The sequence below is a fragment of the Meles meles genome, chromosome 1 (genome assembly GCF_922984935.1).
Source record: "Meles meles chromosome 1, mMelMel3.1 paternal haplotype, whole genome shotgun sequence".
In the NCBI taxonomy this organism is placed as follows: domain Eukaryota; kingdom Metazoa; phylum Chordata; class Mammalia; order Carnivora; family Mustelidae; genus Meles; species Meles meles.
Genome location: NC_060066.1, coordinates 182,768,769 through 182,791,949, shown reverse-complemented (window position 1 = coordinate 182,791,949; position 23,181 = coordinate 182,768,769). Strand labels below are relative to the sequence as shown.

Below are 23,181 nucleotides of genomic sequence, written 5' to 3'. Positions count from 1 at the left end.
ATGACTTGGGTTTCGATTCACCCATTGCGGCCTGTGGTGTGGTTTTAGGCTTGGGGTTGAAGGGCTCACTTTGGGAATTATTGACCTTTGCATGTTCTCTTCTTGGAGGTAGCTTGAAGTGTCTCACAGTGGCCATAAGTAGTTTTCCTTTTGGTTCTTTTGTCTAATGGCTGTCTGAGCCTGAATCTTGATTCGTAGTGAATGTGATTGATTTCTCTAAGATCGTTTTGTTTTTATAAATGTCAGCTGGATACGAGTGTAGAATTCACTCAAGAATAGAGGTATTCTCGGGGTGCCTGGGTGGCTCAGTGGGTTAAGCCTCTGCCTTCGGCTCAGGTCATGATCTCAGGGTCCTGGGATTGAGCCCCACATCAGGCTCTCTGCTCGGCAGGGAGTCTGCTTCCCCCTCCCCTCTGCCTGCCTCTCTGCTTATTAGTGATCTCTGTCAATTAATAAATAAACTCTTAAAAAAAAAAAGAGTAGAGTCAGTCTCTAGGTGTGAGGTTAAAATCTGTTAGAATGAATTGGAAGAGGCCGCTGGCAACTGGCCTGCTAGCGTATTGAGATCTTAGTATGGGAACCATTCCCGTGAAGTAGTTCACTTATTTCTTACCTGAAACTCCTGAAGCAATTTCAAGCCAGTTTTTTTTTTTAAATGTAGTGTTTATCTTTAATTTCTTGATTTATATTTGATGTTTAAGTGGTTCTTATATGCATAGCTTATAATTTTAAATAATTACTTTGGGTTTCCAAAGTTTTTTTAAATTTCTCTCATCCAACTTATTTTTAAAATCAAGGAGACTACCCAGAATACAGTTTGTGTCAGGGCCGTACAAAATTCTGTGGTGAAAGGCACTGTGTATATCCATAATGGATGGATTCAGCTGTATCTGTGAAATAGATGGGAACGGATTCAAGGAATGGAGGTCTCCTTTTCTCTTGAGAACTACTGACCTGTAGACAACATACCCAAGAATTAGATAATATTTTCTCAGAGAAGTTGAGAAGGACATTAACTTTATGGAAAGACTATTATATATCAGGTTTTAGGCTAGACAACTTAGAAATCTAAGTTAATTTACTTCTCACTCTTGGGCCTCAGTCGGTTAAGCATCTGCCTTCCACTAGGGTCATGATCTCCAGGTCCTGGAATCGAGTCCCACATCAGGCTCCCTACTCAGCTGTGAGCCTGCCTGTTCCTCTCCCTTTCCCTCTGCTTTTTCCCCCTGCCCTGGTCTCTCTCCCCTCTCAAATAAATAACTAAACTTTAAAAAAATTTGCTTCTCACTCTAACCATGTGGAGATGCTGTTATCCCTGTTTTCCAGCTGAGTAAACAGAAGTATTTAAAAGTACCTAAGTTGTACAGCTAATTATTAGAGCTGGAATTGAATCCTGATTTATCTTTATTTAAAAAAAATTTTTTAAAAAGATTATTTAGGTATTTGAGAGAGAGAGAGAGCACCCACACACAAGCAGGGAGCAGAGGCAGAGGGAGGGAGAGGGAGAAGCAGGCCTCCTGCTGAGCAGGGAGCCAGACATGGGGCTGGATCCCGTAACTCTGGGATCACGACCTGAGCCGAAGGCGGACTCTTAACTGACTGAGCCCTCCAAGCGCCCCCAGATTTTAAAAAATTTTTAAGGGATTTTACTTATTTATTTTAGAGTGTGTATGTACAGGAGTAAGTGGGGAGAGACAGAAGGAGAGGGAGGCAGAATCTTGAGCAGAGCTCAAGAGCAGGGCACAGAGCCCTACACGGGGCTCCATCTCACAACCCTGAGATTATGACCTGAGCCAGATCAAGAGTCTGTCAAGAGTTGGACGCTTAACTGAGTGAGCCACCCAGGCATCCCCTGATTTGTCTTTAAAAAAACTATGTCCTTTATGTTATTGAACAGTACAGTAAGTACAAAGACTAAGGATAGGATTGAATTCTGTATTCTGATTGGTAAGAAGAGAGGAGAGGGACTCTGAAGAAAGGGTAGAGAGCATCAGGAGGGTGGTGGAGAAAGAAAAAGGAGGGAGAGTAAGTGGGAGGGAAAGAAAGAAGGTGCCCCAGAAGACAGGGGTCTATGAGGCAGGAGATGATGGTGCTGTCCGAGTGCTGTAGGCTTGCTCTGTTAAAGAATAGCTTTGTGCTTTCCTGTGAGTGAATTACCAGCTGACTAACCACTATTTGCATCTTTTTGTTATTCCAACTTCCAAGTCTTTCAGATACTTGGCTTTGAATAGGTTGTTTTAGACAGACTTACTGGAGCATATTGTTTTCTGTGCCGTCACATCAAAGGGCAGGGTACTATGACTAACTGTGACGGTTAACCTAGGCCCTGTAGGGTGCAAAGTCCGCTGGAGGGAGCGCCCGAAGGCAGGGAGATGACTGTGGGGGAGGGAGAGTTAGGCTGTGGTTGATACCGGTGCTGGGTACTATGACTAACTGTGACGGTTAACCAAGGCCCAGAAGGGTGCAAAGTCCGCTGGAGGGAGCGCCCGAAGGCAGGGATATGACTGTGGGGGAGGGAGAGTTAGGCTGTGGTTGATACCGGTGCTGGGTACTATGACTAACTGTGACGGTTAACCAAGGCCCAGAAGGGTGCAAAGTCCGCTGGAGGGAGCGCCCGAAGGCAGGGAGATGACTGTGGGGGAGGGAGAGTTAGGCTGTGGTTGATACCCGTGCTGGGTACCAGGACTAACTGTGACAGTTAACCAAGGCCCAGAAGGGCGCAAAGTCCGCTGGAGGGAGCGCCCGAAGGCAGGGATATGACTGTGGGGGAGGGAGAGTTAGGCTGTGGTTGATACCGGTGCTGGGTACTATGACTAACTGTGACGGTTAACCAAGGCCCAGAAGGGTGCAAAGTCCGCTGGAGGGAGCGCCCACCCGAAGGCAGGGAGATGAATGACTGTGGGGGAGGGAGAGTTAGGCTGTGGTTGAGACCCGTGCTGCGGCTAATAATGAGAACAGTGGCTTAGTGACAAGAGTCTCAGGTCTGTGTCCGTCCTGTCATGAGAACGTCACATTCCCAGTCCCATTCGATCCTCCTCGTGTAGATGGATCGTTGCTCTCCTGCCTTACAGACGTAGACGCTCGGGCTTCAGAGAGGCTCAGTGAGAGTGTGTGTGTCTTCCATGTGTGGGCATTTACAAGTTTGAAACATAAATGTCTTTAATTAACATTATGTTTCCTGCATTTTTATACCTTTTGTGACTTACCAAGATGATGTATTGGAATTCCTTCATAGCGTGGTGGTGGAGGGGGGTTAGAGATTTCTATTATTAAATTACCGACTTAATAAGTAGCATATTCCTGTCATGGGGCCGTATGCTGCTCTGTGTAAACCGGGTGTAAGATGCATAGGCTTTTATGCTCGCGGCCTGTGACACGAGAAAGAACTCAAACAGCTCTCACATGTTGCATTCTGAAAGAGACGTCTGTATGAGATGCCCTTTTGGAGCATAGAATCCCTTCCAGATGGAAAATACCATGATTTCATGAATCCCAAGACATGCTGTGGCAGAATGCAAATTGCTTTGTTTTGAGCCGCTTAGAGCTGTGCATGGTCAGGTCTTGGTCAGATCGCTAGGACTTGGGTCAGATGCTTAACCTGAAAGACTTTAAGTATAAGATTGGTCTAGTTACCAACTTATTTTGAAATCTAATTTTTTATTAAATTTTATTTTATTTATGGAGCCCAGTGTGGGGCCTGACCTCCAGACCCTGGGATCGAGACCAGAGCTGAGATCAGGAGTTGAACACTCAACTGACTGAGCCACCCAGGCACCCCTCAACTGTTTTTAAAAGCTCTGTAGCTTGGGGTGCTTGGGTGGTTCAGTTGGCAGAGAGCACGTGACTCTTCATCTCAGGGTCACGAGTCAAGCCCCGTGTTGGGCATGGAGCCTACTTCAGACAAACAGACAAAACAACAACACTGAGATACCACCACATATCTGGGAGAATGGTTGAAATCCAGAACACTGAAAACACCAAATGCTGGTGAGGATGGAGCAGCGGGGCTCTCATTCATTGCTGATGGGAGCGCAAAATGGTACGGTGATTTTGGAAAACAGTTTGGCAGTTTCTTATACTAAAGATACTCTAACTCTGTGATCTGGTCACATTCTGTGGTATTTACCCAAAGGAGCTGAAAGCTTATGTTCGCACAAAACCCTGCCTACAGATGTTTATAGCAGCTTTATTCATAACTGCCAAAACTTGGAAGCAACCAAGATGTCCTTCAGTAGTTGAATGAACTGTGGTAGATCCAGACAGTGGAGTATTATCAAGCACTAAAAAGAAATAAACTATCAAGTTATGAAAAGACACGGAAGAGCCTTAAATGCATGTTTCTTTCTTTTTAACATTTTATTTATTTATTTGAGAGAGCAAGACAGAGATAGAGACCAAGAGTCACAAGTGGGGAGGAGAAGGAGAAGCAGGCTCCACACTGAGCAGGGAGCCCCATGCAGGGCTTGATCCCAGGACCGTGGGACCACGACCTGAGCCAAGGCAAATGTTCAACCAACTGAGCCACCCAGGAGCCCCCTGAAGTGCATATTTCTAAGTGAAAGAAGCCAATCTGAAAATGCTCTATACTGCATGATTCCAGCTTTATGACATTTCTGGAAAAGGCAAACTAGGGAGACAATAAAAAGATTAGTGGTTGCTAAGGTTGGAAGTGAGGGAAGGTAACGTACACGCAGGGTATGGAGAATTTTTAGGGTGGCACATCTTTGTGATATCATACTATGAATATGTTTTTGTACTTTTGTTCAAACACGGAGACTATGTAACACGAAGCATAAACCCTTACATCAACTGTGGACTTTCAGTGTAGGTTCATGACTTCTGAGAGTATACCACTCTGATGAGGGATATTGATGATGGAGAAGGATATTCATGTATGGGGGCCGGAAATACATGGGACATCTCTGTACTTGCCCCTCAATTTGCTGTGAACCTAGTTCTGTTCTAAAAATGAGAAAAAGAAGTACTGTAGAATTATCATATGTATGTGTGTGCATGTATACACACACACATATAGTATGATAGAAATATATATGTACATATATTTAACTTATATGTACATATATATTGGACAAATATACTTATATGTACATATATTGTACATATTATATGTATATTGTATATAATATACAATATATTGTATATTGTAATATTGTATATTATTGTACATATATTGGACAAATATATGTACATATATATTGGACAAATCAATACGGTCTTGGGAGGAATAGGTATACTTCAGTTTCATCATCTCCATAATGGAGACAAAATACTGACTTTTCTCTTGGCTCTGATGCTTTATTCAGGTCAGGCCTTGGAGAGTTGTATCAGTAGACCTGATACTTATGGTCCATTTCATGGATACTTTACATACTTTATTATTTTTATCTATTCATATTTCATAAATTAAAATGGATATTTTATAGGAGTAGGATTAATTTCTTATGAGCCTTTAAAAATTCATACTACCACGTTTATCAATATAGCAGCTCCCTCTGTGTTCTTGCCTGCATTTACAAAAAGATCATAACCGAGAGATTATAAAATATGCATTATTGATCTGATTACTGTGGAGAAGACCATCTGGTGAGTAAGTTGGAGTTCGGATCTGATATTGGGAGAAGAGTAGATTAAGTTTAGCTTATAGACATAGGAAATTATATCAACGCTCAGTTTTCCATCTTAAAAATGAAAGGAAGGCTGGCATTTTTAGCCTGTAGCTTAGGGTGACCCTGTGGTGCTTGTAATAATGGCAGCTGGTATTAGGCCAGTCCTGTCTCTGTAGTTGTCACACAGGACAGAATAAATGAAGCAACTCTTGTCCAGCGGTAGGCAGTAGAAAATTTCAGTCTCTAAGAAAAGGAAAACTTGTGAGGTGAGCTCCACAGTTCTCTTGGGGGGCAGGGAGGAGGCAGTTTCCCAGCCCTGTTCAGAGAGCTGGGATCAAAACAGACTGCACTGCTCAGAGCATAGGGCAGCTAAAGTGGTTAGAGTCCATGACAGTGGGTCGTCACTGAACAGGGTCAGGGTCCTGAAAGTCTGGGGTCGAGGGCAGTTCCCATGAGTCTGTAGCTGAGGACTGGGCTGTATGTGCACAGGGCAAAACTCTGCTGAATTTAACCACATCCGCAGGATGGGAGTAAAGGTCAAGCAGTGTTGTGGGTAGCCAAAGCGTCAGGGAGTGCCAGCCCGGCCAGGGTGGAGAAGGCTCATAAGCATTTTACTGCTCCTGGCACTGAGATACCAGAAAGTCCAGGCCTTAAGAATAAAAATCGCACTCTAGAGTAAGAGCTACTCAAGATTCACCCTAACAAGACTAAAACCAAGCCCTACCAATGCAGATTTTGAAGGTTGGGTCCCACCAAGTTAGAGAAGTCGATGCCTGGATTTGCCCTGGATTTCCTCAGATCCACACTAAACATCACATAGAATCATGCCTACACAGATTCAAGGTCAGGCAGTATACAAATCGATGCTCTTCAGTATTCCTATGTTTCTGCATGCCTATCCCCACTGTTCATTGTTCAGTAAAAAGTTATTAGACAAACAGACACACAGGTAATTGTGATCCATATTCAAGAGAAAAAAAAAAAAGGTCAGTAGATGAGCTAGCTCAAATATTGGACTTAGGAAAGTAGCTATTACAAATAATTTAAAGAATTACAGAAAAAGACAGTGAACAGAGAAATCCCAGCAGAGAAATCAAAACTATTTTTTAAAAGATTTTATTTATTTATTTGAGAGACAGAGATCACAAGTAGGCAGAGGGGCAGGCAGAGAGAAAGGAGGAAGCAGGCTCTCTGCTCAGCAGGGTGGGGCTCAATCCCAGGACTCTTGGACCATGACCTGAGCCGAAGGCAGAGGCTTTAACCCACTGAGCCACACAGGCACCCCAAATCAAAACTATTTTAAGGAAAAAAAATTGTAGTACTGAAAAGTATAGGAAGAGAAAATGAAGTTTTCACTTACCAGTAGTTGGAATATAACAGAGGTCAGCACACTTGAAAAGAGTGCAATAGAAATGATCTAGTCTGAAACACAGAAAGAAAAACTATGAAAGAAAAATGAACAGCCTCAGGGACCTATGGCACTGTATAAAATTGTCTCGTATGTGTGAGTATGGGACAGAAAAAAATTTGAAGACATAATGGCTGAAAACTTCTAAACTTCAGAGAAAAACATTGGATTATAGATCTAAGAAGGTGAACAAACTTTAAGGATAAATAGGGAAAAATCTAGGTGTATCATAGTCAAACATCTGAAATCTAAAGTGGAAATCTTGAAAATGGATAAAAAGAAACATTCTGATGGGGGTAAGAAATCCCACTTGACCCATCACGGTTAATAGTGGAGTTCACACAGTGAAGGATCTTTAAAGTGCGGGGGAAAAACAAAAACAAAATAAAAAAACCGAACACCTGTTGTCTCAGAATTCTTTATCGGTTAAAATCTTTATCGGGTAAAAATATCTTTCAAAATTGTGGATGGGGGCACCTGGGTGGCTCAGCTGGTTGGCTCAGGTCATGATCCCAGGGTCCTGGACTGGAGCCCTGCATCCCTCGCTTGCTGTGTCTCTCTGTCAAATAGATAGAATCTTTTTTTTTTAAAGACTTTATTTATTTATTTATTTGACAGAGAGAGAGAGAGATCACAAGTAGGCAGAGAGGCAGGGGGAGAGAGAGGGCAAAGCAGGCTCCCTGCTGAGCAGAGAGCCTGATGCAGGGCTCCATCCAAGGATTCTGAGACCATAACCTGAGCTGAAGGCAGAGGCTTGACCCACTGAGCCACCCAGGCGCCCCTATAGATAGAATCTTAAAAAAAAAAAAAAAAAAAAAGAGGATGAAATGAAGACCTTTTTTCAAACAAAGAAAAGAGAATTTGCTGCTAGCAGAATGGTATTACAAAAAAAGAAAAGAAAAATACTAATGGATATCCTTTGGGACACCAGGACATGAGACTAGGTGAAAACTTGGATCTATAGGAAAAAATAAAGATGATGGAAAATGGCAAAAATAATGGGTAATATAAAATACTCTTTTCATTTTTTCTTATAAAGCAAAAGTAATAGCCAGATAGAATGAGGTTTAGAGTATGTGTAGAAGTAAGATGAGATAAAACTTACCCAAGGAATGGGCAGAGGGGAGCTAACAACTATGGGGGAACAACAACAGGAATAACCCATCCCCCACCAAATATATATCTGAGAAGCCAAAGAAGAAATAAAAAGCACTAGACAAATATCCAGTCAACCCCTAAGAAAGTGGGAAAACAGCAATGGAAAGAGCCCAAAACAGAAGAGAGAAATGGAAGACAAATGGTAAGACAGTTAGTTGACTTGTTCCTGACTGTACCGGTGATTGCATTTATACACGAATGGATTGAAGCTCCTGCTGGAGGCAGACATGGTCAGAGTAGTTAACAAAGCATGATGTATGTCCCTACAGGAGAGACCTAGATATTAAATTTAAAAACGGGTTCAAAGTCGGGGCCCCTGGCTGGCACAGTTGGTTGAGCATCCGACTCTTGGTTTCAACTCAGGTTGTGATCTTGGGGTTGTGGGCACGGACCCGGCATTGCCAGGCTCTGCACTCAGCGCCGAGTCAGCTTGAGTTTTTCTCTCCCTCTCCTCCACCACTCCGACCCCATGCTCATAAATAAATACATCTTAAAAAATAAAACAGGTTCAGGTTTAAAGGATGGAAAACATATAAACAGTAAGCGTAGGAAAGCTGGCCTAGCTATATTAATTTCAGCATGTACCTTAAGAAAAAACATTATAAGAGATTGCAGAGAGTTATTACATAATGGTAAAAGGAGCAATTTACTAGGAAGACATGCATAAATATGGATGTACCTAATCAGAGAGCATCAAACTTCATTAAGCAAAAACTGTTAAGACTAAAAGGGAGAAAGGAACAAATCCACCATCATGTTCAAATATATTAATATTCTCTCAGTAATTAATAAAACAAGTAAAAAATCTGTAAGGATATTGAAGATCTAAGCAACTCAGTGAACTACCTTTACCTAATTGACATTTATAGAACACTTTACCCGGTAATGGCAGAGTACACATTCATTCCGAGTGTGCACAGAATGCTCATTGAGATTTTTGTGCCTTTGAGGACATCGTAGGGGAAGTTAATGTGCAGATAATATGCTGGGAGAAGACAATTCCAATATTTGTTAACTATACTGGAATTAAAAAAAAATAAAACTTGCTAGGGTTTATATTTAGAATATGCAAGGAATTCCTGCAAATCAAGAAGAAAAAGGCAGCATTCCCAGTAGAAAATGGGCAAAGAGGGATTCCCGAGTGGCTCAGTTGGTTAAGTCACCAACTCTTGATTTTAGTTCAGGTTGTGATTTGGGGCTGTGAGGTCGAGCTCCCCATCCAGCTCCATGGTTAGTGCGGAGTCTTGTCCTTTTCCCTCTGCTCCTCCCCCTTGCTCGCTCGCTCTCTCTTTCATAAATAAATAAATATATAAATAAAATCTTAAAGAAAATAGGCAAAGAATTAGAACAAAGAATTTACAGAATAAAAGCCCCTAGGCTAAGCGTAGGAATAGATATTCAAACTCATGGGCTATAACAAATATTAAAATTAAAACAAGATACTGCTTTATACCTCTAGACTGACAAAAAAAGAATGCTGGATAATGGCCAGTGTTGGCGGCAGTGTTAGAATATAGTAACCAGTGGGGCGCCTGCTTGGCTCAGTCATTGAGTGAGTCATTGAGTCATTGAGTGGCTCAGGTCGTGATCCCAGGGTCCTGAGATTGAGCCCCGCATTGGGTTCCCTGCTTGGCAGGAAGCCTGCTTCTCCCTCTCCCACTCCACCTGCTCGTGTTCTCTCTCTTGCTGTCTCTCTCTCTGGCCAAAAAAAAGAAAAAAAAAAATTTCAAAAACATCTTAAAAAAAAAAGAATATAGTAACCAGTATTCTTTGCTGGAGGGAAAGTAGAGTGGCAAAGCCATTCTGGAACATGGTCTTGTAATAACTAATCAACTGAAGTATACACACATCTTTTAGCTAGCAGGTCTGCTCCTTTATATATATATTCCATAGCCCTTATCAGATACATGTGTTGTCGGTGTGCCCAGGAAGCCCAGTGTGCTTCCATCCTAGGGGTAGGGGTAAAATAGGCAAAAAGTAGGGTATTTATATCCTATGTTTATATCATGAAACAATGTGCCACTGTTAGAAGTAACAGATCATATATACTTGAAACAACATGGATGGAACTTTAAAAACATAGTTTAAGTAAAAAATGAAACAATAACAATGCCACTTTTTATAAATTAAGAAAGCATACAGAGATTTCTTAGGATACAAAAAACATGAGCCATAAAATTAAAATTTGATTAATTAAACTTCAAAATTAAAAATGTTTGCCCAAAATGTTTTGCCACCACAAAGAAAATGAAAAGGCAAGCCACAGAATGGGAAGAACATTTAATATTTATACATATAATATTCAGTTTTAACATATTCAGTACATGATATGTTTATACCTAAAATATATTAAAAAGTTCTTATAAGTTAATAAGGTGAACAGCTTAATCAAAATGGGCAGAAGATTGGAAGAATGGCCAATGAACACATGAAGACATTTCCAAATTGTTACTCAGCATAGAAATACAAAGTAAAACTATAGTGAGTTAACATTAGATACCAATTAGAATGACTCAAGTTTAAAAAGAGATGGCAAAGTATTAGCGTGGTTATGAAGTACAGTGGGACTTTCGTACTGCTGTTGTGAACGTGAAATGGTGCCACCACTTCGGAAACCAGTTTGGCGGTCTCTTAAAAAGTTACCCATACACCTGCCAAAAGGACAATCATTCCACTCTTCAGTGTTTACCTAAGAAAATTAAAAGGATGTGAGCACATAAAGACCTGTACAAGAATGCTCAAAGCAGGTTTATTCCCAGGAGCTCCAAAATGGAAACCAACTTAAATGTCTCTCAAGTGGTGAATGGATAAACAAAATGTGCTATATTCACACAGCGAAGTACAATTTAGCAATGAAAAGGAAAAAAAAACTTGATCTACGCAACTTGATGGATGAATGTCAGACTCATTACTCTGAGCAGAAGAAATCAGAGAAGACTACATGTTATATGGTTCCATTTATATAAAATACAAAGTAGGGGCACCTGGGTGTCCCAGTGGGTTAAAGCCTCTGCCTTCGGCTCAGGTCATGATCCCAGGGTCCTGGGATGGAGCCCCGCATGGGGCTCTCTGCTCAGCGGGGAGCCTGCCTCCTCCTCTCTCTCTGCCTGCCTCTCTGCCTACTTGTGATCCCTGTCAAATAAATAAATAAAATCTTAAAAAAAAAAAGAATCTATATAAAATACAAAGTAATTATTAGTAATTAAAAGCCGATGGTTGGTTACCCTGGCTGAAATGTGAAGGGGAGGGGTGGGTTGCCGAAGGGTACAGGAGTTTTTTGAGACTGATGGAAATGTTCTGTGTCTTGATTTATGGCAGTGGTTTTGTGAGTGTATGCAGTTGTCAGTACTCTTCACAGTTGTCTACGTTCAATTGAAACAGTTTATATAAATTATGCCTGTTGCTAAGAAGAGTTGATAAGTTGATAGGAAAAAGTAAATGCTTATCAAACATACACTTAGTAAACGAACATAAGCAAATATATATATTAAACAATAGAATAGTCGCCTCTCTAGGAGGAAGGAAATAGGGAAAAAAAGGGGAATAAAATTTGACTTGATTTATATTATTTTCCATACCGTTCCTTGCAATTCCCTCAGTGTGGCTTGATAATTGTTTCTTTCTTTCTTTCTTTCTTTTTTTTAATATTTATTTGACAGAGAGAAATCACAACCAGGCAGAGAGAGAGGAGGAAGCAGGCTCCTTGCAGAGCAGAGAGCCTGATGCGGGGCTCGATCCTAGGACCCTGGGATCATGACCTGAGCCGAAGGCAGAGGCTTTAACCCACCGAGCCACCCAGGCGCCCCTGGATAATTGTTTCTATATGCCTATATATTCTGTGACAGTTAGGAGGATAGACTGTCTGAGTGTGGGAAAGAAGACCCTCTAGGGAGCAGAACAGCCAGTATGTACACTAAACCCTACAAACATTGCTGTGTGAGAAATGAAAGAATACTGAAATGAAGACCCCTTGTTCATGGCGCAGAAGGCACGATGCTAAGATCCTGAATCTCCCCAGTTTGTTTTAAGCTTCAACACTTTCCAATAAAAATTCCAGAAGACTTGGTGGGCTATTTTTAAATTTATTTTTTGATAGAAATTGCTAGCTCACTGTAAAGTTTATATGGAAACACAGAGAATTTAAAATAGTCAAAACAGTTTTAAAAAATAGCAGGGATGCCTGGCTGGCTCAGTCAGTGGACCATGCGACTCTTGATCTCGGGGTTGTGAGTTGAAGCCCCACGGTGGGCGTAAAGCTTACTTAAAAGCAAATATTTGAAAAAAGTAACTAAGTTGGAGGACTTATATACTAACTGCTTTCAAAACTTATTTAAAGCTACACGATCAAGATAGAGTGGTACTGGTATTACAATGGACATAGAGATCAATGGAACAGAAAACAGTTCAGTAAGAGACCCACACATATATGGCCAACGGAATTTTTTTTTTTTTAAGATTTTATTTATCTGTTTAACAGCGAGCACAAGCAGGGGAAGCTGCAGGTAGAGGGAGAGGGAGAGGCAGGCTCCCCGCCGAGCAGGAGCTCAATGCAGGGCTTGATCTTGGGACCCCAGGATCATGACCTGAGCTGAAGGTAGACACTTAAGCCACTGAGCCACCCAGGCGCCCCTGGAATTTTTTTTTTTTATTAAAAAAATATTTTTAGGGGCGCCTGGGTGGCTCAGTGGGTTAAAGCCTCTGCCTTCAGCTCGGTTCATGATCCCAGGGTCCTCTCTGCTCAGCAGGGAGCCTGCTTCCCTTCCTCTCTCTCTGCCTGCTGCTCTGCCTACTTGTGATCTCTGTCAAATAAATAAATAAAAAATCTTAAAAAATATTTTTTATTTGGGCATAGTTGACACACAATGTTACATTAGTTTCAGGTGTACAGCTTAGTGATTTGACAAGTTTATACCTTATGCTGTGTTCACCACATCTATCCTGCTATGTTGCTATAACAGAGTCATTAACTACATTAACTATATTCCTTATGCTGTGCCTCTTATTTCTGTGATTTATTCAGCAGCCAGTTGATTTTTGATAAAGGTGCCAAGGCAGTTCAGTAGAAAAAATATAATCTTTTCAATAAATGGTAGCAAACAAACAAACCTAGACTCATGTTTCTCATCATATACAAGATTAACTTGAAATGTATCATGTATATAAATGGAAGTGCGAAAACTGTAAAACTCATAGAACAAAATATAGGGGGAGAATCTTACTAACCTTGAGTTTGCTAAAGATTTTTTTTAAGGGTTGATTGATTTGAGAGAGAGAGAGAGCGTGAGCAGTGGGAGGGGCAAAGGGAGAGAATATCCAAGCAGACTCCCACTGAGCACAGAGCCTCACACAGGACCAGATACGGTGACCTTGAGACCATGACCTGACCTGAAATGAAGAGTTGGACACTCACCCAGTGGAGCCACCCAGATGCCTCGGATTTGCTAATGATTCCTTAAGGAGGGTAAAGAAAGCATGAAAAAAAAATTAATCAATTAGATTTCATCAAAGGTAAAAAAATTTTGCTTTTCAAAAGACATTTTTATAAGATTTTTAGAAAAGATTTTATTTATTTGAGAGAGAGAAAGAGATGGGGAGGGGCAGAGGGAGAAGGACAGAAGAATCTCCAGCAGACTCCCTACTGAGCACAGAACCCAAGGCCCGATCCCAGGATCCTGTAGTCATGACATAGGCTGAAATCAAGAGTTACTCGCTTAACCAGCTGAGCCACCCAGGCACTCTGCAAATGGGATTTTTAAAAATATGGTATAATGAATATGAAAACATTGGAAGTTCTGTATAACTCTATGAATTAATTTTGTGTCAAAAGCCCACAGTTGTAATGTTCACAAATCACGCATGGCAAAAATTTCCTTCTACGTGTGAGATAAACCAGTGGACGTTTTGTTTGTTTTAATTTTTTTTAAGATTTTATTTATTCATTTGAGAGAGAAACAGAGAGAGCGCAAATGGGGGAGAAGCAGGAGAGAGAAGCAGACTCCCCACTGAGCTGGGAACCCGACATGGGGCTCAGGACCTGGAGATCATGGCCTGAGCCGAAGGCAGATACTTAACCATCTGAGCCACCCAGGCGCCCCAGACCCATGTATGTTAATGTAATAAAGTATGAAAATGTTTCCTGATAGGGTTTCAGATTCCATATTGCCAGTAACCTTTAAGAAACGACTACTTTTTGAGTGGAATATCCATAAACATCTGAAATACCTCTCCCTCTTCTTTTTTTTCTTTCTTTCTTTCTTTCTTTCTTTCTTTCTTTCTTTCTTTATTTATTTGACAGAGAGATCACAAGTAGGCAGATAGGCAGGCAGAGAGAGAGGAGGAAGCAGGCTCCCCGCGGAGCAGAGAGCCCGACGCGGGGCTCGATCCCAGGACCCTGAGATCATGACCCGAGCCGAAGGCAGTGGCTTAATCCACTGAGCCACCTTTAACCTCTCCCTCTTCCAACTGTATTATCTGTGAGAGGCCCAAATTTTTTTCATATATTTAAAACAATGTCTCACAACAGACTGAATGTGGAAACCGAGGCGAATCCACACTTCTTTTATAAAGTTGTAAATTAAAGACGTTCGCGCATGTAAACAGTACCAACTTCCTACTAATTTTTTTTTTTGGAGAAGTTTTTTTTTCCTCATAAAATCGTATTGTTTATGGTAATATTTAATGATCTTAGTATAAGTAATTTTAATTAAACATTTCTTACTTTTGGGCTGCCTGGGTGGCTCAGTGGGTTAAAGCCTCTGCCTTCGGCCCAGGTCATGATCCCAGGGTCCTGGGATCGAGCCCCACATCGGGCTCTCTGCTCAGCAGAGAAAAAAATTTAAAAAAAAAAAAAATTTTATTTATTTGACAGAGAGAAATCACAACTAGGCAGAGAGGCAGGCAGAGAGAGAGGAGGAAGCAGGCTCCCTGCGGAGCAGAGAGCCCCATGTGGGGCTCGATCCCAGGACCCTGGGACCATGACCTGAGCGGAAGGCAGAGGCTTTAACCCACTGAACCACCCAGGCGCCCAATAAATAAAATCTTTAAAAAAAAAAATTCTTACTTTTATTTATTTATTTATTTTTAAAAAAGATTTTATTTATTTATTTGACAGAGAGAGATCACAAGTAGATAGAGAGGCAGATCCCAGGGTCCTGGGATCGAGCCCCACATCGGGCTCTCTGCTCAGCAGAGAAAAAAATTTAAAAAAAAAAAAAATTTTATTTATTTGACAGAGAGAAATCACAACTAGGCAGAGAGGCAGGCAGAGAGAGAGGAGGAAGCAGGCTCCCTGCGGAGCAGAGAGCCCCATGTGGGGCTCGATCCCAGGACCCTGGGACCATGACCTGAGCGGAAGGCAGAGGCTTTAACCCACTGAACCACCCAGGCGCCCAATAAATAAAATCTTTAAAAAAAAAAATTCTTACTTTTATTTATTTATTTATTTTTTAAAAAGATTTTATTTATTTATTTGACAGAGAGAGATCACAAGTAGATAGAGAGGCAGGCAGAGAGAGAGAGAGAGAGAGAGGGAAGCAGGCTCCCTGCTGAGCAGAGAACCCGACGCGGGACTCGATCCCAGGACCCTGAGATCATGACCTGAGCCGAAGGCAGCGGCTTAATCCACTGAGCCACCCAGGCGCCCCAAAATTCTTACTTTTAATTTCCAACATAGTAAATATTAACTGTTAGCCCACACATATAGACCCTTTTTGGAGTTCTCAGTAAGTTTCGAGGATGTAAAACGGTCCCGATACCAGAAGCTTAAGAACCACTGTTTATTCTCGGGTGTTCCAGAGAGTGGAGTTCAGGCCTTGGTAGATGTTCGGGATTAAGAGTGTTTAGGGATTGGCTGACCTTTTGCCGTGGACACGCAGTTGTTGGAGGAGGATTGTTGCTGAATGGAGTGGCTTCCAGAAGTCTGGTCGTTGAAGTGAAGCTGTTGTTGATTGTCTGGCTTTTCAAAAGCCTGCACAGCGGTGGGAAGCTATCATTGATCTGGGGGAGTTTGAAACCGGTTCTGGTGGTCACTTCTGGCTCTAGAGAAAGAACAATCAATACTCTCTTAAGTGGTTGGGAACCTTTTATTCTCAATGGAAAAGATGGGGAAAAAAGCAGAATGTTCAACTCTTACAACTCAATAAGAAGACAAGCCACTTCTAATGGGCAAGGAATCTGAATGGCCATTCTGCTGAAGATGCCGGCATCTCCTGCCTTTCAGAAGTTCGGGTTAGCCCCCTCGCTTTTACTTGACACCTGCACGGCTTGTACCTGTTTTCGCGCAGAGAACCCTGAAGAGGATTTTTGCCTTCATGAAAAAAGGGCGGAAAGAGAAAATAGCACTCAGTGTTCCATTTGCCCAGAGCTGGCACAGCGGCAGCGCGCACTCCGAGTGGCAGGAGTGGCACCCCCAAGCTCCTTCAGCGGGAACTACACTCACTGTGGCTGCATCATGCCGCTTGGAGCTTTGAATGGTGTCAGTTAGCATCTCTGCTTGAGCTCGATCTATTTTGTGCCTCCTTTAGCAAGGTGTGCCCTAAGGTATCAGAGAGGCCTAAAGGAGTTATTTTTGGGGGTCTAGCAGCACGCAAACACTTTCCCATATAAATGAGGGGTGTCGAATATTTATAGCAGCAATGTCCACAGTAGCCAAACTATGGAAAGAACCTCGATGTCCATCAACAGATGAATGGATAAAGAAGATGTCGTGTGTGTGTATACACAATGGAATACTATGCAGCCATCAAAAATGAAATATTGCCATTTGCAACGATGTGGATGGAACTAGGGGGTATTATGCTGAGCAAAATAAGTCAATTGGAGAAAGACAACTATCATATGATCTCCCTGATAGGAAGTCAAGAAGCAACATGGGGGGTTTGGGGGTAGGAGAAGAATAAATGAAACAAGATGGGATTTGGAGGGAGACAAACCATAAGAGACTCTTAATCTCACAAAACAAACTGAGGGTTGCTGGGGGGGTGGGGTGGGGAGAGGGTGGTTGGGTTATGGACATTGGGGAGGGTATGTGCTATGGTGAATGCTGTGAAGTGTGTAAACCTGGCTATTCACAGACCTGTACCCCTGGGGCTAATAATACATTATATGTTAATAAAATAAAAAGTGAGGGGTGTTTCTTCACTCTATGCCATTTTGGCTTATGAAAGTTTTCATGGGAGCACTCCACTTTTGGAAAGCAGGGGAGGAGGAACCTGATTACATGGTCAGGATCAATCACACTGAGACACCACTTACCACCTACTAGCATGGCTGTAATGAAGAGGACAGAGAATAACAAGTGTTGGTGATGATGCGGAGAACTGAGAGTCCTCGTGCGCTGCGTGTCCGAACATGAAACGATGTGGCCGCTTTGGAGAGCAGTCTGGCAGTTCCTCAAAAAGTTAGATGTCGAGTTGCCGTTTGACCCAGAGTCCACGCCTGGGACCTCAAGAGAAATGAAAGCATATGTCCAAACTAAAACTTGTACACAAGTGTTCATAGCAGTATTATTCCTAACAGCCAAAAAGTGCAAACAGCCCAGATGTTGGTCAGCTGGTGAGTGGGTACACGGAATGTGGGATGTCCATACAGTGGAAGGTTAAGGAAGGAACGAGGTGCTAATATATCCTATAACATGAATGAACATTGAAAACACGCGAACCTGTCATAAAGGACCACATATTGTAGGAGATGTCCAAATATGGCAAATCTGTAGAGGCGGAAAATAGATTGTTTGCTTAGGACCTTGGGGGGGGGTGGGAGTATGATAGTGAAAGGGTACAGGGTGGTTCTTCCTTAACCCGTGGATGCCAAGGCCACATCAGTGTGGGCACTATGAGGGACGCCCCTCCTGGGAGCTTTAGCAGTTCATTTCCTGTTGGTCGGGGTTTGGGAACCTGGAAATTCTATTCAGATTTAATAGTCACGGGCTGTTGCAGACAGGGCTTGGGAATTCTTTGGCTGTACACTTCCCTTGAAACCTGAGGCAAGCTGTAGAAAGATTTCCTTGAGATAATTGTGGAGGTTTGAATATGGACTGAGCACTTGATGATATCAAGAAATTATTAACTTTGTTAGATGTGATAATGATGTTGTGGTCATATAAGGAAATGTCTTTGTGTTTTATTTTTATGTCCAGACAAAGTATTTAGGGATGAAACAGCGTGATGTCAGGGACTTATTTCAAAATTATAAGCCCCAAACAGAGAGAAGGGGAAAGGAGGAGCAGGGGAGGGGAGGGAAGAGAGAAAGAATGAAGAAAGTAGTGAAACCAGGAAGCCAGTAGCTGAAGGTTTTAATTGTTAAATCTGTAGGATGGGGTTCATTACACTCTTCTTTCTACTTTTATGTAGTTAAGAGAACTTTCATTATAAAAGTAAAATAAGGGGCGCCTGGGTGGCTCAGTGGTTTAAGCCTCTGCCTTTGGCTCAGGTCATGATCTCAGGGTCCTGGGATCGAGCCCTGCATCAGGCTCTCTGCTCAGTGAGGAGCCTGTTTCTCCCTCTCTCTCTGCCTGCCTCTTTGCCTACTTGTGAACTCTCTCTCTGTCAAATAAATAAATAAAATACTTAAAAAAAAAAGTAAAATAATAAATCTTTCAGTGGTAGATAACCATAGATATCAAAGATCTGTATAGACTCTGATCTTTGATTTATCGACCTCTGTGCCCTATTCTTCCCTTGAATTAATTTATGGCTATTTTGTGAAACCTTTTTTTTTTTTTTTTTTTTAATTTGACAGAGAGCGAGAGAGCACAAGCAGGGGGAGCAATAGAGGGAGAGGGAGAAGCGGGCTCCTCGCCCAGCGGGCTCCCCGCCCAGCAGAGAGCTGGACCCCCAGGAACCTGGGATCATGACCCAAGCTGAAGGCAGATGCTTAATGGACTGAACAACCCAGGCGCCCCTATTTTGTGAAACCTTTCCAAACAGGAGGCTGGAGTGGGGGAGCAGTACTTGAATCTGATCTTCCCCTGTGGGTACACTCCAATTGGCTGCCACATAACTGTGAGTTGAAGAATGTTTGGGGCCACAGTTTTATCTCTCATGAAAGTTGAAGCTTGGCAGTATCCCCTTACAACTCCTTTAGTTTGCGATGTGAACGCTAACATTTGCATAGAAGGGGAGAGGAAGTCTTGTGCGGGTACATTCATTTTTACACACACATTTTTATAGTACATATGGATTTGCATGCATGTGCATAAAATTACTCTGGAAGCATAAAACCCTGAAAACTGATAGCTGGGAAAGGATACAGGATGAAAGAGGACCAAGGACCAAGTCCTGTGGGAATTTATAACTAAGGGTTGGGCAGCAAGTGGTTGCTGCTTAGAAAGTCACCCCAAATAAAGCTGGTTTGTAAACTTTTAAGAAGGCACAAGAAGAAGCCTGAGAAGGAGCAGCCAGAGAGCTAGGAGGGGGAAGTCAGAGAAAGAAGAGAGTTTTAGAAAGTAATACAAAGGCATGCTGGTGCCCTTTGACCCCACATTTGCACTCCTGGGAATTCATCTGCAGGTAATCTTGCAAAATGGTCTGTGTACAAGATGATCCACTGTGGTGGATTTTCTTTGTTTGCTTGTTTGGCGTTTTTAATAGCAAAAGCTGGGAAGGCCATCAAGTGTTCACCATTGGGGCCAAGTTCTCCCATTCAGGGGAGTGCCCTGCCCCTGAAGGGTGAGGAGGCTGTGTATTTGCTGCTATGAGATTTCTAAAATATACTGTTAAAAAGTGTGGAAAGCAAAGGCTGGGGGTTTTGTTTGGGGCTTAGGAGGTTTTAAACTTCGGTCCCTGTTCAAGTGGATGTAGCTGTTGTCCCGTTCCTTACTCTCATTACAAAATACCGATTTGTTTTTGTCTGTTCTATAGTAGTGTTGTTCTTCTTACGATCTTATCACAAGCAGTGGTTGTCACGGAAGAGTGACAAGGTCAGGGTTTTGAGTTACTGAATCTCCTTCATTTAGAGCCCATCCCAACTGCCTCCTGCTGTTTCGTGTTGACTGCCAGTTGCCTTTATATGGTATGTTTGCTTTTTAATGGGGCTTCAAGATGTAGTAGTGTTCTTGAGCCACAAGAGGGCAGAAGAACCTTTGGAATCGCCAGAGGACAGTTAGGAGCTGGGTCTCTTTCTGGCAAAATCGTGTGGGGAAGAGTTGTTTAACTCATTCCCTGGAGCCTGCCGACCTGGACGGCAGTGCCTGTGCCTGTCGTGGAGAGAGGGGGTGAGAGGAGAGAACAGGTTTTGGAATCGCATATACTTGCCTTTTGCTCTCCCTTCGACCTTGCAAATTACTTAGTGGCTAACCCCTTATATAATAGCTTGAATATGCAGGGCATACTAGAGAGTTGAGGTTTTGGAGTAATCCAGACCTGACTTTGGGTCCTAACTTCTGGGACTTTAGGTAACGTATTTACTCTCTGTGAGCCTGAATTTTACCGCCTGCGAAACGTATAAGGAGTTTAATGAGATAATGCACGTGAATAAAGTCCTTAGCTCAAAAAGTAGCCGCTGTAAGTGTAAAAATACCAGATACCTGCACGGATGAATAATAGAGCCTCAATAATTTTTGTTATGTACCTCTTTGTTATGTATTTAATAATTTCTTTATTTGACTACAAGCCAGGTGGTAATGTTTTCTTGAGGACAATTTCAAAGCCCCTTTTCTCAAAGCGTTCATGGTTTCTCTTGTTTCCTTGTGAAGAGTCTGTCTTTTAATAGTCTAATCCATTCTGAATTTTTGTAGAGTCTCTGTTTTATTTTTCCTGAAGTTTTCATTTCAATGCCAGCTAGTTCACCGACAGTGTAATAGTAGTTTTCAGGGGGTACGGTAGAGCGATTCCACACTTCCGTACAGTCCCGGCTGCTCATCACAGCAAGTGTCCTCAGTCCCCGTCACCTGTTTCACCCATGCTGGACAGCCTCAGTTGTAGAGCTTCTGTCCCATTGTGACTGTGTATTTTCATTGTTGATCAGAAAATCTGGTATTCGGGCCACCTGCCGAGGCGGGGGGAGGGCAGCCTGCTGTTGTATCAGGAATACAGTGCCGCCTGTCTCGGGTTGGGGTCATGGGGAAGTGACTCTGAGGTACATGTCAGAGTCTGGAAAGCTTCCTGGGGAATTTGGGGTCAACACCCCTGATGGGGAAAAAAAGGAAAGGGAGGAAAAGGAAGCAGGATTGTGCAGAGGGAGAACGTGGGCTGTGCTTCAGTCCTAAGAAAGGCCTCAGCCAACTCAGGAGGGGGGACGGCCCTCCTGAGTTGGGGTAAGAAACGATAAGTTTCTCCCGGACCGGTCACAGACTGCCACTAGTTATTGGAAGGCCACCCCGGAAGGGCGTGACAATGGGCAAGCAGCTCAGTTCAACTAAGCCATTTCCTGAAGATTCCTGACAGCTGGGAGCTTTCTGCTCACAGTGATGCCGGCAGATGGGGACTAGTCCTTCCGGCCGGGGGAGGGGGTATCTGAGGGGCATTCTACAGCTCCCACCAGTGCCCAAGTCATCTGAAAGGGAGAACAGTAACAAAAGAGCTTTAGACAGAGTAGTTTGTAAGTAATAGGAATAATTATCCTTTTTAACTTTAAGAATTCAGGATAATATCATTTTAGTCAGTGGGGACTTTCTGTTATGACAGGCGACCCCCAAATTGCAGTGGCTTACCACAGTGAAGGTTGATTTCTTTCTTGTCACTGTCTAGTGTAGGGCTGTGGGGGCTGGGGGAAGAGTTCTGTCCTGCTTCATTCGTTCAGGGATGCAGACTCCTCCCATCTAGTGACCCTACCAGCCCCTAGGGGCTCAGAGTCCTCCTCTGGTCCTGATCAGTTCACAGAGGAGAAAGAGGGCAGAACATGGAGATTTTGCAGGTCTCTGTGGGCCGGAACTGGAGGGGATATGCTTTTGCAGCCCACATTCCATTGAGCAGACCGCCCATCACCGACTGAGGGGAGCTAGCACCTAGAGTAGTTGGGGGTGCTGGGGGCTGGAGGGTGGGGGGGGGCGTTGGGGGGACCGACACAGACATGGAACCCTGGCTGCTACAGTGTTATATTGCTCATACCCTGCAGTGGCTGGGTCTCACCACTCTTGGGGGATCAAAGACACTTCAAAACTATATGTTTTTAATTTCTTAGAGTTACATATTTAAATTTCCAAATCATACTATCACAGTTTCATTTTCACCTGCGGGTATTTTTAAAAGGTTCCGGAAAGGAACATTTTCCTAGAGGGTGGGAACAGAACAGTAATACAGAACTGAGAATTTAAGGATTATTTACTCTGGAAAGGCAGAAAGAGGCACAGCAACTTGATTTGTATGTTTGCGTGTGTATGCCTGTGTGTATGTATTTCTAGGGCAACAGAAGAACATTGAAAAGCCTCTGGTTCCATCCTGTAGCTAGGAAAACAAGCTCTCATCTCTCCCTCACTTATGCAGGAATGTCTTTCGCATGGTGACATGGAGGGGATTGGGAGTATAGGATTACAAGGAAATATTCATGCAGACAGCATTGATAGTTCCTGGGGATTCGTGGGGGTACCACCCAAGCAACCCTTGAACTGGATGGGGAGAAGCTGACCTAGAGAGATCAGTGACTTTGTCAGTCAACAGGTGTTACTTCTGAGTGACCTTGGGCACTTACTAGCTTTGTTCTGGGCAACATGGGGCACAGGGGACGAGAGCACCTGGGCCTGAGAACTTGGCAGACCGAAAGTTGTGGCTCAGAGAAAGGAACCAAGGGTAAGACAGGGCCCAGTTAAGTGTTCCAGAGGTGAGGTGGAAGGAGTGAAATCGAGGGGGGCTTTGAGAAGGACCTGCACTCTGCGACAGGGACCCTGATGAGTGGGGTAGGACATTAGGGGACCTTAGGAAAGTGCACTAGCTAAGTAGGAGCATTAGTAATACTTCTGAAGCAGCAGGGATGGCTGAGAGCCACAAGTGAATCTTGAGGGGGGCGGGTAGTGGCACAGGAAAGTGGGACGGAAGACTGGATTGGGGGCAGAGT

At 43.0% G+C, this 23,181-nt stretch overlaps 1 protein-coding gene across 16 annotated transcripts in view; it reads left to right on the top strand.

The window, feature by feature from the left end:
* Nucleotides 1-23,181, top strand: part of ST3GAL3 (ST3 beta-galactoside alpha-2,3-sialyltransferase 3) — a 194,142-nt gene that overhangs the window by 26,726 nt on the left and 144,235 nt on the right. For 2 of the 16 annotated variants that reach the window (XM_046006488.1, XM_046006466.1), the window contains exon 2: nucleotides 18,931-19,193. The exons of 10 other annotated variants lie outside the window; for them this stretch is intronic. The gene's annotated coding sequence lies outside the window, so the exon portion shown is untranslated. Of the gene's footprint in view, nucleotides 1-18,930; nucleotides 19,194-19,578; nucleotides 19,701-23,181 lie in introns of those variants that run through there. 4 more of the 16 variants (XM_046006508.1, XM_046006479.1, XM_046006523.1 and 1 more) reach the window with 4 other exon arrangements.